Raw genomic sequence first — 18,031 nt, forward strand, 5'->3', positions numbered from 1 at the left:
TTTGATCATTTACTGACCTTCTATTCTAGGTGGCTATTTGGTACTTATTGGATGTATTTCATGTGCTGCCTGGATTTTTCTCTCTTGCAAAAGACCCTAATTAAACGAGAATGAAAAAAGTGGGATTTTTTCTCTGAGAGTGCTACTGACCATTTACATTTTTTGTGTTAATAATAAATTTAGATAACCTCAAACTTGCACAGGAAATCAATTGCTTATGTAAACAACTGTTCCATTTTGCATACAGCCTTCTAAAGTATCCTCCAACATATATCTATAGCCGTTGAATGTTTGTAACATATCCACATAATCTATATGCAAATGCTGAAAAGGACCATTGAGACGTGGTATTGCTCCTCTCACTGTTCGCAAGGTACCCAGCTGTGAATTTTTGGCAGACGATGCAGTTTAAAATAAACTGTGCAACGTGTTCTATTAAATTTTGCGAAAACCAGTCTTCTGCAATCATGGCAGCAAGACTCTCTCAGGTTGTATGTGCAGGATAGTGGCACTGATCCAGCGCAACTTTCAATAATGTTAGAGGCATAACTGGCTTTCCAGTACTATCTTGTCTCCATGTAGCCTTGGTGGGGGACAAAGAACACCCCTGTCTTTTCCATGAATATTGTTCTTCTTGTGGGGCTCGACCTTGCAGCTCAATTAACTGTACAATGGATAACATATTAAAGCCTTCTTTCATCATCATGCATCGTTCTGACATTTGTTTAACACTTTCTACTTCAAAATTTGACAAATAGGGAAAATATGCTGCTCTTTTTGCTTCAACAACTCCGGCTTTGTTACCGCAAGAAATTTTGTCTGCCCTTTTAGTATGGACTGCACACTTCACAACGGTGATAGCCAATAGAAGCTTTAATACCTTAATGTGTTTGCCCAATAGCAATAGATATTGCACTGGTGTGCTGTCTGCTCGGATGCTCCCCTCCATTTTCCAGGGTGACGTCACACAGGTGAGTCAGAGTACACTGTCACTTCCTCATCCTCATATCTCTGGAGTGCAGCAATACGCGCCACTAATTCTGCAGGCTGTGCTGAACAATGTGGAGGCAATCTTGCACTTGCACTACTTCAAATTCACCAACTTTACTACTGCCAATCCCATATGTATTTCTCCTGTTGATGGAAGGAGGTTACTTTTCTTCATCTACCTGTCTTTGGAGACTACGGTTAAATAGAAAATATGTTGATCGAAGGGACCAGCTACGACTAAGGTTGAATGTGTCAAACTGACACCCAGTGAAACTGAAGGCAACAGGCCAGCAGTGGTGTAACACAATATGTGGAGGGTACTGTAGTAAGTCAGATATAGGCCACAGACCAGAGGACATGTTTGTGCCAAATGTTTTACTAAGAAATTAAAGAAAACCTCTCCTAAACCTTACCTCTATGACGGACCCCTGCTCTATAAAACAACAAACAGGTGCTCGTCAGAATGCCTTACAAATGAACTCTGTCAAAAACATATGCTATCTTGCCATTTGCCCTCCACTATGAAAAGAAAGAAAGACAATGTTAGCTTTTACTTGGAAGAGGTTTCCCATGGGATAAACCAGTGGTGGCTGTTTTTCGGACCCCTACCAAAGTGGTATCAAAGTCTTTTCCAGCTCTTGGTCTGATAACAAACTAACAGAAATGTCCCTTACCTCCTTTTGGAAAAACAACAGCCTTATGCACCAGTCCAAATAGTCTCTAGGTTATCCCTTGTCCAGGCATGTGATGTATTCTCCTTACTAAAAGTCCCAAATTCTTCTGATTTTGATAGTACAAATTTCAGGAAACGATTCGTTCTCCTTATGTTTGCTTGGATATTTCCACTTTCAGCCTTGAGTAGGCTATGCGCCTGCTTAGCCCAACTTTGGTTGTGGTTTCTCTCACCCCCTTCTAGGGTCTTTCTAATATCAGCCTGGCATGTGCTATGGGTCTGTTCAGCCATGTTGCGGTTTTTGCTCTTTTCATCCGCATCTGGGGTCTTTTGTTTGACGGAGCAGCGTGAACCACAGGCCTGCTAAGCCCGGTTCAGATTCTTGTTTCTCTCACCTACTTCTGGGGTTTCTGGATTGTCAGCTCAACATGGGTACGGGCCTGATCAGCCCAACTTTGATTGTGTTTTTTCTCACCCTCTACAGGGGTCTTCGGATTATCATCCTGCCGTGGGCTATGTGCCTGCTCAGCCCTGATGTGGTTGTCGTTTCTTTCATCTCCTTCTGGGGTCTTGGGTTTTTGACCCTCGGGGGGTGATGGGTCTTTCTAACCCTGCTTTGCTTGTCCGTTCTTCCCCCCTCTGGGTTGGGGGGACTTGACTTTTCAGACCTGTGTGAGCTTCATTCTGGCCTCGCTGCCCTCCACCTGCCCCTCCTGTTTTGCAGTGTACCTTTTCTCCTCCAGCTCACTTCAGTAATGGAGGTGGTCACTCTGACCAGCGCAGATTCACGTTCTCGACCTAGCTCTGGTCTACACTGCTGGCTTCCTCGCATCGGTTCTTCGTTTCCAGGAGTTTGGCGTGGAAGAAGCAGGACATCGATAGGTCTCTTTTTGTGTGGTTTTGCTTCCTTTCTCAGTTGACCTAAGTTTGTTGGGATTTCAACCTTCGTCAAAGTGACAGCATTCCGTGGTCTTCACTCACCACACCGACTGCGTGGCTCTCCGGTTCTGCTCCTCCAGAGAGACTCCCTCCTGTTTGCTTGATTTCCTCACTCTGGTTGATTCTCTCCTGCTTCGTTGACTTCCAGGTGTATTTAGGTCCCTACCTGGAATTGAGGGGAAGTTTCCATTGGTTCTGGTTTTCAAAAGAAGGCGGCAACAACCCCAGGTCAGGATCCAAACCTTGCACATGATTACCATGTTCATTCCCCATATATCCAAAAAACACATGGCACTTGACAGTGAGGGGAGGTGGAATTAAATCCCTATTTGGCACTCCTTGTCCCCAGAGGGCATGTCACCCCAAATGGGCCTGTCCTATCCCTATTTAGGGTAGTACGTAGCAGGTTCACCTCCCTAGTCCCAAAGGGGGTTGCTCCCCCTTGGGAGAGGAGAACAATTCTCTGGATTCGTCACAGTACCCAGTGCAATGTGATGAGGGGCCGGCAAAGAATCTAGTGAGTTTATCACTGAGACCACGGTATGGGCATCCTCTCATGTGGCCACGGGAAGGCAGCATTACCTGATCGTGACCCTGAGGGTGGTATTATGAGGGAGGATCACATGGAAGGGGACTCATATCAAGGTGAATTGGTGGCCTCTTTAAATGATTCCACTATTCTTCCCGAAACATTGATGCATTTTGTAAAGTAGAGGAAGTCAATGTGACTGCCATGCCTATAACATTTCCTAATTCTAAGAACATCCAATTCAACAGTCACATAGAAAGAAATGGACATCAAAGGTTCAGATCCATTATGGACTTCAAGATCCATAATGCCCATGGCACTGGCACGAGGAAGATGAACCAGGAGTCAATGAGGATTGAAAATGCCATTGAAGAAAGTATGCAGTCTAGTGTTTGTGAAGCAAGGTACCTGAGCGGGACCTTTAAATCTGAAGATGGAACTCGGGTGTGCAGAAGAGGTAGAAGAAGACGCAGTAGAGACTGTGATCTCTCGAGCTGCGGCTTGGGGCCGTAGCATGTGCTGAGCTGCAGAGATGCAGGAAGGTGAGGAGGCAGCTGTGCCAGTTTCCAGAAGGAAACTGCGAGAGCCGTGGTCACAGAGAACAGAGCAACAGAAGCTCCCAGGGAGAGAGACCGAGACAGCGAGAGAATCCGAAAGGTCCCTGAGACGCCAAGATACTGAAGGCGAAAGCCGTTTTGCCACACATCACCGATGAAGGACCCCAAAGTTGCCAACAGTAACCGGTGAGCCTCTGCAGAGACCCAGGGCACCGGGGAACTTCGTAGCATTAACGGCTCCCATGATTAAGTCACAGAGAGTCCAAGAGAAAAGTGGAAGAATGAGAGAGAGGCCAAGAAACTTAAGTAAATGCCTAATCCAACCCCTTAATTTACAAAATATAAAAAGGCAAAAAGGGTGCAATTCTCCATTAATGAGAAGTCAAATTGGCGATACCTGTAACCCACATTGCCAACAGCCAAAAGGCTACTTAAGAGAAATAAGGGCACAATTCTCAATTTTTGAGAAGTCAACTTGGGGAAACCTGTAACCCACATTGCCAGCAGCCAAGAGGTTACCCAGAGGAGCAAGAATGCAAAAAGGGTGCAATCCTTCATTTCTGAGAAGTCAACTTGGGGGAAACCTGCAACCCATATTGCCATTAAAGAGACAAAACGAAGTGATAGAAGTTTTTCTTCCTGGCAGGAGAGTGGACCAGGAAAGGGACCTTTTAGAGTTAGTCAGTCCTGCCAGGCGAGTAGACCAGGAAAGAAACAGTTGATTGGAAGAAGTGTGGTTGTGTTAAAAAAAGATTTTGTAAAGAGAAATTGATCAAAATATCATTTTGACAAACTGCTGCTCCATCAAAAGGTGTAGCTGTGCTATCCTGACAAAAGCATTTAATTGGAAGAATCATTGTGATGTGTTAAGAATTATTTGGCAGTCTCAGAAAGACATTGGGCCTCATGCCGAGTTTGCCGGTCCGGAAATAAGGGTGTCAGTAAGCTCACCGGCACCCTTGTTTACGGACCAGCAAACTATGGTTTTGCCCGCTGGAGCCGCTATGCCCAACAGGTCTGACCCTGCCGGGCACAGCAGTCATGGTATGGCAAAGCCATCACGGAAGCACTGGCACTGATAACAACGGTGCTGCTGCTTCTGTGTCCTCACTCCCATAGAATCTTATGGTACTCTACGGGAATGCAGATTAACAAAATTACTGGCGCCTGACTTCCCGGCCGCCAGACTTGGTGGCACCGGGAAGTCAGATGGCAGTAGTTTCCACACAATGAGGCCCATTGTGTGGAAGAAAACCATTGCCTTCATATATGAACTAATGTTTGTGGAAGAAACGTTTTCCTTACCAAGAAGGATATTGCTAAAAATAACTATTGTTTTGGTTTTTTAATGTGTTTGTGGAAAAGACATTTTCTTTGCTAAGTGGAAAAGACACAGTGTATGGAAAAGACATTTTGTGCTCAACTGAACAGATCTTTGTTGAATCAGAACTTTCTTAAGGGTATTCCTGAATTGATCCAGGGGAAGGGAGTTCAACGCTGGTCACAAGGAGTACTTTCTATAAATAATCAATTTGGATTTTTGCCATGTTTCGTTAAATTGAAGTCAGCCACATATTCCTTGTACATGTGTGTTATATCTATTAGTGTGAGGGTCAGAAACGATTGGACACTAGGTCATCTTCCTTTAGTTCTGTTTGCTAGGTAGGTAAGATTTCCATGAACGAAAGACATACACAGACATTGGGCCGATCTTGTGCCCCCTGACTAGAGAAGGCACCACTGCATTGGAGGGATGACAGATGTGTCAGTTAAGCATCTGTTCACAGGGGGAAAAGATGTGCTTTCTCGGATATGGACAACCCGTAGAGAACCCTGAAGAAAGTTTTCATGAAAGTTTTCATGAAGCCTGAGAAAACAACATGAATGGTGTTAGGGGTCAGAAATGAGAGGCGGACACAAAGCTGTAACGTTTTCAACATCAGACATCTTTATTAAAATATAAGGGTTGGATGAAAGCCTTTCTGTCCCTATCCTAAAGAGTATTTTGCTACCTAGGAAACTAAATCTAAAGATGAGTGAGACGTGGCCAAGCAGCCATGCGTTGAGGACGTTCTCTGAGAGAGCTCCTGCTAGATCCTGTAAAAGATCCTAAAAGCTGACCAAATCTGCAAGAAATTTCGCATGAGGGCATCGGAACATCTATAGACGACTCGACCCGACTCCAGAAGAAAACCGGTCCATGGTTCGGGGGGAAAAATGACCCCGAAATACACTGAGCAAAAATCCAAGATGGCGGCTCGCTCATAAGATCCTGCGGAGTGAGGACCGATATAAGGAGAGGCGAGAGGAGCCGCCGGCTTACGCCCAGTACTGTGCTTAGAGAGAAAAGCAGCAGTGGGGGGACACCCGCCGAGGGCGATCGAGCACAGCGGGATCAGCGAGACGGCCAACCAGACTCAGAGGTGCACCGTGAGAGCTGCGGTGCAGGTGAGACCCGAGAGGCCTTGCGAGGACACTCGCAGCACCAGTGGACCGGGATCGCAGAAAGAACATCGTGAGGAAAGTGAGAGGAGGGTGGACCGCAGTGCCCAGCGCCTCCTGGCAGCCCCTGGAGAGCAGTAATCCGGCAGGCGCAGCGACCCCCGTGGCCGGAAGAGAAGCGCCCAAGGCGGGAACCCCCCCGCGGGCGACGCAGGAGGCGAGAAAACTCCTGGGGACGCCGGGAGGCAACCGTAAGTGAACCCATCCGGGGACCGAAATCCCGGGAACGTGAGGCCTTGCAAGGGCAACACCCAGACACACACTGGAGACCTCCCACACCGGCGAACCTTGGGGGGAGCAGACCAGAGGCGAGAAGGATCCGGGAAACATCATTGAAGAGCAATAGTTGAGCCAGGGCCCCACACACCAAAACGAGCGCAAGCAACAGCAAGACAAACAAGGGAGGCCAATGCTGGGGACCCCACCCCGGGGCACGCAACGTCCAGATCTAAAGGGGTGGAGAAGGGGGGGAAAAAAAGGAAAAAAAAATAGGGGCCCCCCTCACAACAAAAGGGAAAAGAGGGAGAAAAGAGGGAGAAAAGAAAGCGGCGATCCAAGCCAGGTCCCCACCCAACGCACACAGGGACACTGGGTAGAAAAGAAAACCCCAGGTGGGATCCACCACCGGCAAGAAAGGCACACAGAGAGCAAAAAACATTCAAAGGATAGACGACGGAGCAGGAACGCCCCTCGGATAAGGGCAAGACATATAGGCCTGATTGACTGCGGCAAAACATAAGAAGTATAGGCACCAGTAGCCTATATTCAATCGAGACCTTACAAAGACCCTGTTAAGAGGCGGCACGGAGAAGGAAGAAGAGAGGATCATACCTGGAGCCCGCATACCGGCAATGCGTAACAAGAAAGTGGAAACGAAAACCAAACAAGCCATCATGGACGGGTTCGCCAAAGCACCTGGGAATAAGCAACTAAACCTGCCGGAGGCGGCGGCAGCAGAGGAGGCAAGCACCCTATGTCAACCGGACACGGGGAAAAACAGAGAGATCCTAGAAGCGATCACCTCCCTCAAGACGTGTCTGGAAAATAAAATGGATGTGGCCATAGGAGCCCTGAAGGCATCCCTAGAACAAAAGATGGACACAGTCATGGTGGATGTGGGCCTCCTCCTCCAGGATGCTAGGAATCTGACAGACAGGGTAGCGATAACAGAACAGCAGGTACGGCAAAACACCACTGACCTCATGGTTACAACTACACAAATGTCCGAAGTGCTGTAGAAAGTCAGGCTCCTGGAACAGAGAGTAGAAGATGCGGAGGGCAGGGCAAGGAGGAATAATGTCCGCATTATCGGAGTGCCGGAAGGGGAGGAGGGAACCGATCCAACAGAATATGTTGAAAATATGCTCCTTCAGGAAATCGGAGCAGGGACACTATCCCAGGGTTTCGTGGTGGAACGGGCACACAGGGCACTAGCTAGAAGACCTCGGCCGGGGGCCCCGCCAAGAGCAATGAGCGCCAAGATAATGAACTTTAAAGATAGAGAGAAGATACTAGCATTTTCAAGAGGTGGGGGTGAGATCACAAGGAATTCCTCCAGGATCACAATATATCCGGACTATACAGCTACGGTCCAAAAACAAAGAGCACAGTTTGGCCCCACGAAAGAGCATCTCAGAAGGGCCGAGATATGATACATGCTCCTCTTCCCAGCCAAGCTGAAGGTGATACATAAAGGGAAATCATGCTTCTTCGAATCCACGGAGGAAGCACAAACATGGATGGACGCACAAGGGGTCCCTCAGCTGCGGCCGAGAAACACCAACAACAACGGGAGGGACCGGCCCCTGTGAGGGGATCCCCTGCCAGGTAGCAACAAAGATGCCAAGCATTTAAAGCACAAATGATGTCAGGAGAATAAGGACAATAGCAAGGAGCGACTGGCTCTACAGAGATGCACAGGATGGGAAACGCCAAGCCCCCAAAGAAGAACGAGAAGCGAGTTCGGATGCCAGTTCCAAGGCATCACGCTGCGGCGAGTCCCCTTCGGCCAACGGAGCGAGACGAGAGAAGTGGTGAGGCCCGAGCAGGAGTAGGGTGGCTGGGCGTTAGTTTAAAAGTTAGAGTTTGAGTTCAAGAAGTTGCAGGTTATGAGTTAGTTGACAGAGAGCACGGCAGACTGGCACATGACACCATCGATAGAGAGAACAACCCTTGCGGTCACAGAGCAGCCCGAATGGGCAGAGATCCGGAAGATACGCAGCAGCACATTGGAGGAGCCCCTCCCAGATGCATGGGCGGGGAAAACTTGAAAGAAAGGGAAGGACCCCAAGCGCAGAACAAGAGAATGAAAGGGGCAGCAAACAGGAAGAGGGCTATGGGACAACAGAGCCGAAGCAGACAACAGATACATGAACCCGGATGAGATCAAAATAGCGACCTGGAATGTGAGAGGACTCAACGCCTACGTCAAAACACTCAGGGTGTATGCCTGGCTCAACAGGATGAAAGTCAAAATAGCTATGCTTTAAGAGACACATCTGACATTGGAGAAACAGGCCAAGATGGCCAGGAAGTGGGGAGGACAAGTATATAGCAACACATACTCGAACTATGTAAGAGGGGCACTAATATGGATTGCACCAGGGGTGCCGTTCCAACTAATAAAGTATGAAAACGACCCCGAAGGGAGGCTAGTGTTGGTGCATGGAATGCTAGAAAACAAGGAAATATGTCTGATAAATACCTACGCCCCAAACCACGACGCAACTGAATTCTTCAAGAGGGTGGCGCCTAGGGTGGCTCAATACAGAGACGCTACACTCATCTGGGCAGGAGATTTTAACTGTACCCTGAACCCACTCCTTGACAGGTCGGATGACAAGCACAGAGGACCAGCACCCCCGGCCAGGGAACTACACAGTACTCTGGCTCGACTGCAGCTGGTGGACGTTTGGAGGCAGGTACATGGAGATGGGAGAGGGAAGACACACTATAGCACACCCCACGGAATATTCACGCGAATAGACTACCTAATCACGGGAGCCGAATCCCTAATAGAATTCACAGGAATCGACATTAAGGCACGCACACTATCGGATCATGCCCCGATAATGGCAACATGGGCACACACCTTTAGAAAAACCCCAATACCAACATGGCGCCTCCGAGCAGAAGCGCTAGAAGAAAGCAAACTCACGGAACACTTACAGGAGGTGATAGATGATTACTTTGAACACAATGAGCGAAGCGTAGATAGTAATGCTACGCTATGGGACGCATTTAAGGTGGTCATAAGGGGGGCAGCAATCGGGAAAACAGGAGGACTAAAAGGGGCAATCACGGAGGAACTAGACAAACTAGAAAGAGAAATCAAAAAGGAAGAAAGAAGAGCTGAAAAGGCAGGCGAAGAACCCAGGGAATTACTAATGATGAGAACAAGATGTATAGAACTCTGGGAGAAACTGGGGAAGCTAAATTACGGGAAATACCAACAGAGACTGCACGCAGAAGGGGATAAACCCAGCAGACTCCTAGCCTGGCTCACTAAACAGGAAAATAAGAGGGACCCCATTGTGGTACTGGAAGATGAGACAGGGATGGAGGTCAGGAACCAAGAAGAAATAAACAACCTATTTGCCAGCTTTTATGAGAGGCTCTATGCACCTAATCCGGTAGTGGAACCGGAGGATATTCCGGACGCCCTGGCAGAAATACAGTTACCAAAACTGACAGCAGAACAGGCCCAACAGTTAGATGCCCCTATTACACTAGAGGAAATCGAAGCAGTGATCTCAGATCTCCCCATGGGCAAAGCTCGGGGACCAGACGGACTCCCGGGGGAATTTTATAAGACATACAAGAGTACCATCGCCCCAAAAATGCTAGAAACATACCAGGAAGCATATGAGAATATACAATTACCAAATAGCATGTCAGAAACAACAATCATACCGATCCTTAAACCTGGGAAATCCCCAAGACAATGTGCCTCGTATAGACCAATCTCCCTCATCAACCAGGACACCAAAATACTTACAGCGGTCCTGGCAAACCGCCTGAAAATAGTGATACCCATGCTGATCCACACAGACCAAACGGGCTACGTCCAGGGGCGCAACACGTCCTGGAACCTCCGCAGATTACACCATGTTATAGAACAGACGAATCAGAGACAGGGCGAGTGCGCAGTGGTGTCACTAGATGCCGTTAAAGCATTCGATTTGGTTGGCTGGAAATGGCTGATGAGTGTCCTGGCCCACTTTGGGATATGGGAGGGATTCCTTAGATGGATCAGGCTATTATACAAAGACCCCAGAGCTAGAGTGAAAATGGGAAGACACATATCAAAGGCCTGGAGAATATATAGGGGTACAAAACAGGGATGCCCACTGTCGCCCATGCTATATATATTGGCTTTAGAGCCGTGGGCGGTCTTCCTCAGAGCAGAATACGGAGACACAGGAATAGACATTGATGGGGTGGTACACCATATCTCGATATATGCAGATGATGTCCTCCTCTTCGTAGAGGACCCGCACACCAACCTGCCTTGCCTTTTAGAAGCAGCAGAAGCATACACCAGACTCTCTGGGATAGCCATAAATAAGGAGAAATCTCTCGTCTTCCCCCCAGCTGACCTACAACGAACACCCCCCAGACAAACTCCCAGACATGGGCCTGACATGGGCACCAAACTCCTTCAGATACCTAGGAATAGAGATACACCATAACACTGTAGAAACTCAGGCGGCACTAGACAAAATACAACGAGCCATGAACTTTTGGAAGACACTCCCACTGGGGATGATGGGATGAGCAGCCATCCTGAAGATGGTGGTTCTCCCGAGACTGCTGTATCATTTCACGAACATCCTGCATACCATACCCAGAGTCTTCTTCAAAAAATTGAACATGATGACGAGGAGCTTCCTGTGGGGTGGAGGGAGGTGCAGGATTGCAATGACAACCTTACAAAGGGAGTATGCAGAGGGGGGCATCAGGCTGCCAGACTTCAAAAAATACTACCTGGCAGGCCAACTGCAATTCGTGGTTCAATGGTTGGGGGAGGATGAATCAATAGACAAAACACTCTTCCAGCCAGCCCTGAAATCATACTACCTGCGAGAAATTCCATGGATAGATAAATCCATACTCAAAACCCTGCCCAACATGCTCAAGCTGGCAATGAAATTGTGGGCAAGGGTGTGGACACTCCAGAAGGTTAAAGACCCTTGTTCGTCACAGATCACATTAGCAGGGCTCCTCGGCACAGACCTAAATACACTCGCAATATATAGATCCCAATGGGAGGCCAAAGGAGTAGCTCAAATAGGAGATTTGAGGACAGAAGAACAGTGGGCAGGCTTCCAAGACATGGTGGAAAACTTCGATATACACGGAGGACAATTCATCCTACACAACAAAATGATAATGACAATCAAGAGGAGGTGGCCAGAATGGCCAGAACAAGGGGACACAGGAGGTGAACTGAATGCGTGGTATGATGTAGCGGAAGGGGGACACACAACCTCAAGGCTATATGAGCAAATGGTAAAACCCAATAATTTGCAAGCACTACACACAAGAGAGAGCTGGAGCGAGGAACTTGGAAGACCCCTTGGCGATCAGGAATGGGCCAGGGTGCTGAGGTACCCACAAAAAGTATCGAGGAACGCAAGGTTCAGACAAGCACAATTATATGTCACACATAGGGCTTACCTCACCCCCAAAAGAATGAACAGCATGGGGCTGGGGGATCCCCGCACATGCCCTCGATGCTCGCAAGGACAAGCGGACATGATACATATGTTTTGGACTTGCCCAGTGATACGAGTCTTCTGGAACGATATCAGACATAGGGTGGCAGGGAGCGGACTCCAAATACCAGAGGAGAACCCTGAACAATACCTACTGGGCCTCTTCCCAAGAGGAGACAGACATAGATCGCACCTTGCAAAAATGAAAGATTTAATATGCATACTAGCCAAAAGGCGGATAGCAATGGCATGGACCGCTAAAAAGGGCCCAAGAATAGACTCATGGTGGGCAGACTTCAAAAAGTGGGCGCTGACAGAAACGGTGGTGTGGATAAGAGCGGCACAGAAAGGTACAGGAGACGCAAGAGATGCAGGACACAAGATTATGGCATGGAACTCTCTGATGCAGGACTTGTTCGAACAAAGGGAGGAAAGCGAAGAGGAAGACCCGAGGGAGGAGGTAGAACAGTAAGGGAGGTCACCCAAAACACCCCTCGGAATAAGTAGGAGAGAATGAAAACTGCTGAACTGCGATAAGGACAAGGGCAGATTTAGGAACAATAAAACCGTCTGCCTACCGTTAGAGGCGCTTGAGGGATGACATTTATGCGAGGTGCCAAGCAGCCAGTCAAGCTATATGTCATAAGTTATATATTATATGTTACAAGGTATATGTATGTTTGTTTTTTTGTATCGTTATTATAAAAACCAATAAAGTAATTTAAAAAGATGAGTCTGTGTATTGTCGTCTAAATTATAAACTATATATTATATTAATCGTCCTTCTGTCCAAACGGTATCTGACCTTCACACTATAATAGAACAACTAAAGCAACTAAAGCTGTGTGGTTAGTGTTTCTGTTTTTGATTGAGTAAAAGTACGTACAATCAAATGTGAAAATCCCAAAAATAGTCTCTAAATCCAGTGTCTTGTTTCCCTTCCCCAGGATTATTCAGGTAGTATCCAACAAATAATCTCTCAATCCAGGGTTCGGTTTACCTTCCTAAAGATTATTTCAAGTGGGATATCAAGAGTGTCGCTCTTAAACAATGAGTCTTTAAGAGCAGATGAAATGTTTCTTTCTCAAAATAAAACATTTTAGGATGGCAAAAAGTGTCTTTTCTTCTTCAATACGGTTTTAGATCTCCTGGTGTATTCTATTGCGAGGTTCCTTTTCCATAAATTATTTTCCTTTCATATGGTCTATAGGATTTACCTGGGATACTCCCCTGCCAGGGATCCTCCCTCTGGGTCTTGCAGATCCCCTGGCGTACTTTCCTGCTAGGTATCTAATACCAAAAGGACCAACTGCATGATGGTTTCTTTCACCAGGACCTCCCACAATGTTCACAGTGTTTTCTTTCCCTTCTGGGTCTTGCATTTTCCCTGGTGTACTCTCCTGCCAGGTATCTTTTGCCAAAAGGATTGACTTACTGATGGTTTCTTTCACCAGGACTTCCCACAATGTTCTCTTTCCTTTTTAGTATAACACAGTTGTACCACTTCACTGTTTATACTTCTTTGGCTTTAGGTACCACTTGTTCCAACGTTCCCCCTATTAACATCTCATACATGGAGATTGGCTTTCCTCATTAGTACACTTTTCCTTGTGGCAATGCTTGTTCCAGGTTTCCCCAAATAGACTTCTCATATAAGGAGAGTTGTACAAATGTTATTTTCCACTTCTTCCTTAATGTTTATTTGCTGAAGGTAACATTTACTCAAGCTTTCCGCATATTTATCTCTCTCAGAAGAGGCTCTGTATGGTTACCAGTCAAATGGTCGAAAACATTTGGTCGACAGACAATTTGGTCGACACCATTTGGTCGAATGCCAAATGGTCGAATTTTTTTTTTTTTTTTTTACCCATTTTTTGGTTTTTTTTGGGGGGGTCCCCCCCCAACCCCCTTTTTTTCTTTTTTATTTTTTTTCCCCACACGAAAACCCACAAAACACATATATATAAAAAAAAACCAAATGGTGTCGACCAAATTGCAGTCAACCAAATTGCAGTCGACCAGTTGACTGGACACCGCTCTCTGTATACATTCTGTCTTTTCCTTTTACTTGTTCGGCATTCAAAATATGTATTTATTTGTCCAAATGCCTGTCTGCACGCCCCAGGGTCCCCAACACTCAATGGCAGACTCACTGGTGTTTGCTGGCATCTCTGGACTGTGACAACTGCTTCTGTGAAACTACAAGTCCCAGAAGGCATCCCCAGCCTCACTTGGTTTCAGCGTCAGCTCTGTGTTTGTGTGTCGGTGAAATTGAAGGGTTTTCGTTGGACCGAGTATCCAACAGCCTTGCCGTGGCTGCTGACCCTCCAGCGGTCCAGCTGAAGCAGCAGCGGCACCGTTCCCAGTCTCGCATCTCTCCAGGTAGGTGTGCTTCCAAGCGGGTGCTTGTAGGTATCTGCTTCGCCCAGCACGGTTCACCTCCTCACGTCTGCTTCTGCCATCTGTGCCGATTCCCTCTCCTCTTGCTCTGCAGCTTCCTTCTCCTAGCCTGAATGGAAGATTTCCATCAGGTTTAAATGTCCTGTGCAGCTGATTTCTATTATGGTAACTAGACTGCACATTCAGCTTAAAGTTTCTTTCATTTATTATTAACTCCTTCTTCATCTTCCTCGTCTCAGTACTTGAGGCTTTATGGGATTTGAAGTGCATAGGAGTTTTAGACTTTTCAAGGCTCCTTTGCTTTGAATCTTTGTAGGCAGAGGCTTTGCTAGGGGGGGGCTAAGGGGGCTATAGCCCCGGGTCTTTTGGTTGTAGCCCCGGATAGAAGCTCAGGTGTTACAACCAAAAAGATAGCTAGCCCCGAGTCCTGACAGTCCCAACATTAGCGTAGCCCGGATCTTTTCCAGGCCTAGCAACACCCCTGTTTGTAGGAATAAAAACAAACAAAAACAGGAGATGTTGAGTATATACCTATGAGGTGTGAATGACATCCTTCCTAGGATGATTGACAAGATGGGGTTTCAAGGTTTTACAACTGGAGCGATCTGTATAATGCCAACATGCCATTAAAGACTTTGGAATTATAGGGTCTTCTTCACATGAGAGGGAGGAATACTGTGTGTTTCCTGTTGGAGTCACTGCATCTCCCTGACAGCCATCTTGTCCCATATGATCCTCCCTCTGAATACCACCCCCATGGTCAGAACCAGGTAGCGAAAACGGTAAGTGCTGTTGGTCCTCCTCCTTCCCCGCATGAGGAAATCTGATAATAGGTTCCCAGTGGCTTGGTGAACCTATTGCGAGAGACTGAAGTTGCCTGAAGTTGTTCACAATTTAAAACATTTTTTAAAAAAAAGAATTACCATTACTGTAATAAAGATCTGATTACTTCGCACAGTGCGATTAGTAGCAGCAGTAGCGTGGTGGGAGTTTTGCCACGGTCCGCTGGCTGCGTTACTGTGGGACTGGATATATGGTGGTGACGATTACGCCTCAAGTTGAGTTTATCATATTTAGGTACTTGTATGAAATTGGATACTTTTTTGCCTTGATGCTTTTAATTCAGCAAGGTACTCTTACTCCTTGCGGACCAAAGCTAAAGCATTGTGACAGAAAGATGTCAATATAAAACATTTCTGCTACATGGTGTATTGCTGAACCCACGCAGCTGAAGGCTTTGCCTTGTCTGAGTGTGCAGGGTGTTGGACCTTTGAGCTCTCCATTGCATCATCGAATTTTGACAATGAACAAAACCTCCTTAACGGATACAACCATCTTAAACATACTTACATCACACAATAACTCTTTGGATTCTGTATCTCCTGCTTTTGGTCTCCAAGGGGCATCTGACAATTTGCAACCTGTTGACCGTAGAATATCTTTTTCTTCAGAAGCATGTATTATACCTGACACAAATTTGTCTTGTTTGTCCTTGGGCGACACATCCAAAATAGGATCTTCAGGTGGAGGCTTGCCTTTGGTTCCTTTCCTTGTCAGTTCGGGAGGCTCCTCCTTTTTGGGATCCATGACTAAAGAACCACCACCTACACCAGGGTCTGCATTGCATGCTTTAAACTTTACCCTGTCTCAATTGGCTAATTCATATCAAAATATTTTGTATGAGTTTCGTGAGCAATGCTCTACACTCAATTCTATGGCTGCTAAATTGGCATTTTTGGAGGCTTTTATTTACGGCTCAGTACAAAAGTGGTTTGGCATTATACAGGGTAAGCATACTGATGTTCAAGGAGAGGATCACGTTAATACTACTGAAGTGAGTGGTAGTAGAAATGGGGGTCGACAAGTCGTGCTCAGTTACAACTACTTCTACACTTTCGACTATTGCAGCACAACCCTTGTTTGTTGGTGTACCTGTAGCCTTCAGTTCTGAAAATCACAAACACACTAACACAAAGGCAGTATGTTATCTAACAAACAATAAAGCTAACAACATCAAAAACCCTCCAAAACAAGAGGAAAAGGTTCACGTAAATTCTTAAGGAACATGCATTCTCTGAGTCTGTTGCAGGCTTCTTCTGAAGCTTTGTTTTAGAAACGGACGGTGCTTTGCCTTTATCGCCACCTGCAGCTGTACATATGGGTAAAGGAATTGTGAGCCAGACATCTCCTTTACCCCCAATAAAGGCTACATGCGAATCTGAACATCTTCTGATGTGCCTCTCTCATATAAAAAGGGTCTCCATCAAAGCGTTTCTGAAACCGATTTTTGAAATTCTGTAAGATTTAAATATAAGTGACCTTACAACTTATTCAGCTACTGATGTTATAGATCTATCTTCAGGAAACATTGTCAGTCATTTACTTCAAGAGTCTTTGGAAGTCATTGATATTTGTTTATTTTATTTTTTATTGCATTTCAGCAACAACACAATGTGCATTACACCAAAATGGATAGTAAAACAAAATGTAAGGAAATGGGAAGTCAACATTCATCTTACTTTGTGTGCTCATGATTTGTCAAATCACGGCCAACGATTAACCAGTGTTCTTGCGATAATGGCCACAGTCTTCTAGTACTTATTCCTGGCGCCCAACTCCTAGCCCTCATAGGCCCATTTGCTACCTACGATGTCTGATTGTTAACCTTCTACTTCATAACTAAACGACCCAACGCTGCAGGTTTCCACCGTCCTGCCCCTCCCACCCCTTCATCCCAGACTTCATTCTCCCCCCTACGTACCCACCCCGCCTCGCCTGCTGCTCTGGTCTCTCCTTCCTGCCGCCCTGTTAGTCTCAGGGAGGCCTATCTTCCGGGGTTGCAAACATCATCTGGACTAATGCATTCCACGCTGCCACATCATTACTGACCTCCTTTTGACCCCTGTACACCGCCCTATGCCACACCGCTGTGTCAGCCCCTGCCCATTTCCGTAAGTCTTCCCACCATGCCTCTATACGGGGGCCCTCTGCTGACTTCCTCGCTAGCGTAATCCTACGTTTGTCCAAGACGCAGATGAAGTCTTTCATCTTGGTGAGGTGTGCCTCTGTGCGCCGCTGTGTGACCAATCCCAGCAGGCATGCCTCAGGTGGCCAATCCAGCATGTTGATCCCTACCCTTGTGACTTTGGCCGCTATATTTCACCAAAAGGACCTAATCACCGGGCTTGACCAGAACATGTTTAGCATACCAGCTGTGTCGCTTTCACATATAGGGCATCTTTGCTCACCTGCTCACGGAAACTGCGAGATGGCATATGGGGTCATATACGCCCTGTGTGTGATGTGTAATTGTATCGGCTTAAATCAAGCGTTCTAGACACTTTCCGCGTACATATCAGTACTTTGGTCCATTCCCCATCTGTGAAGGGTCGCGTCTTCCTCCCACTTGGCTCTTACCCTTAGTTCTGGCATGCCGAGTGTGCCTAATATAATTTCATAGAGCCTTGAGATCACATGTCCCCCTTCTGCCAAGTCATAAAATGCGTCCAGCATGGTGTCCCTCTCCTCGCCCCTCTTCCACCAGGGCCATCTATCTTCCACCATTTTAACCAGTCTATGTTACAACAGGAACTGATCTCTGGGACTGTCATACCTCTCTGTTAACACAGGGAAGCCCACCCATGCACCATCTTGGTATAAGTCACCCAAGGTTATTATCCCATTCGGTTCCCAGTGGAGCCTGAAGTTACAAACCTCCCCCTGA

This window comes from Ambystoma mexicanum, chromosome 9, assembly GCF_040938575.1.
Source record: "Ambystoma mexicanum isolate Mex_15411 chromosome 9, UKY_AmexF1_1, whole genome shotgun sequence".
Lineage (NCBI taxonomy): Eukaryota > Metazoa > Chordata > Amphibia > Caudata > Ambystomatidae > Ambystoma > Ambystoma mexicanum.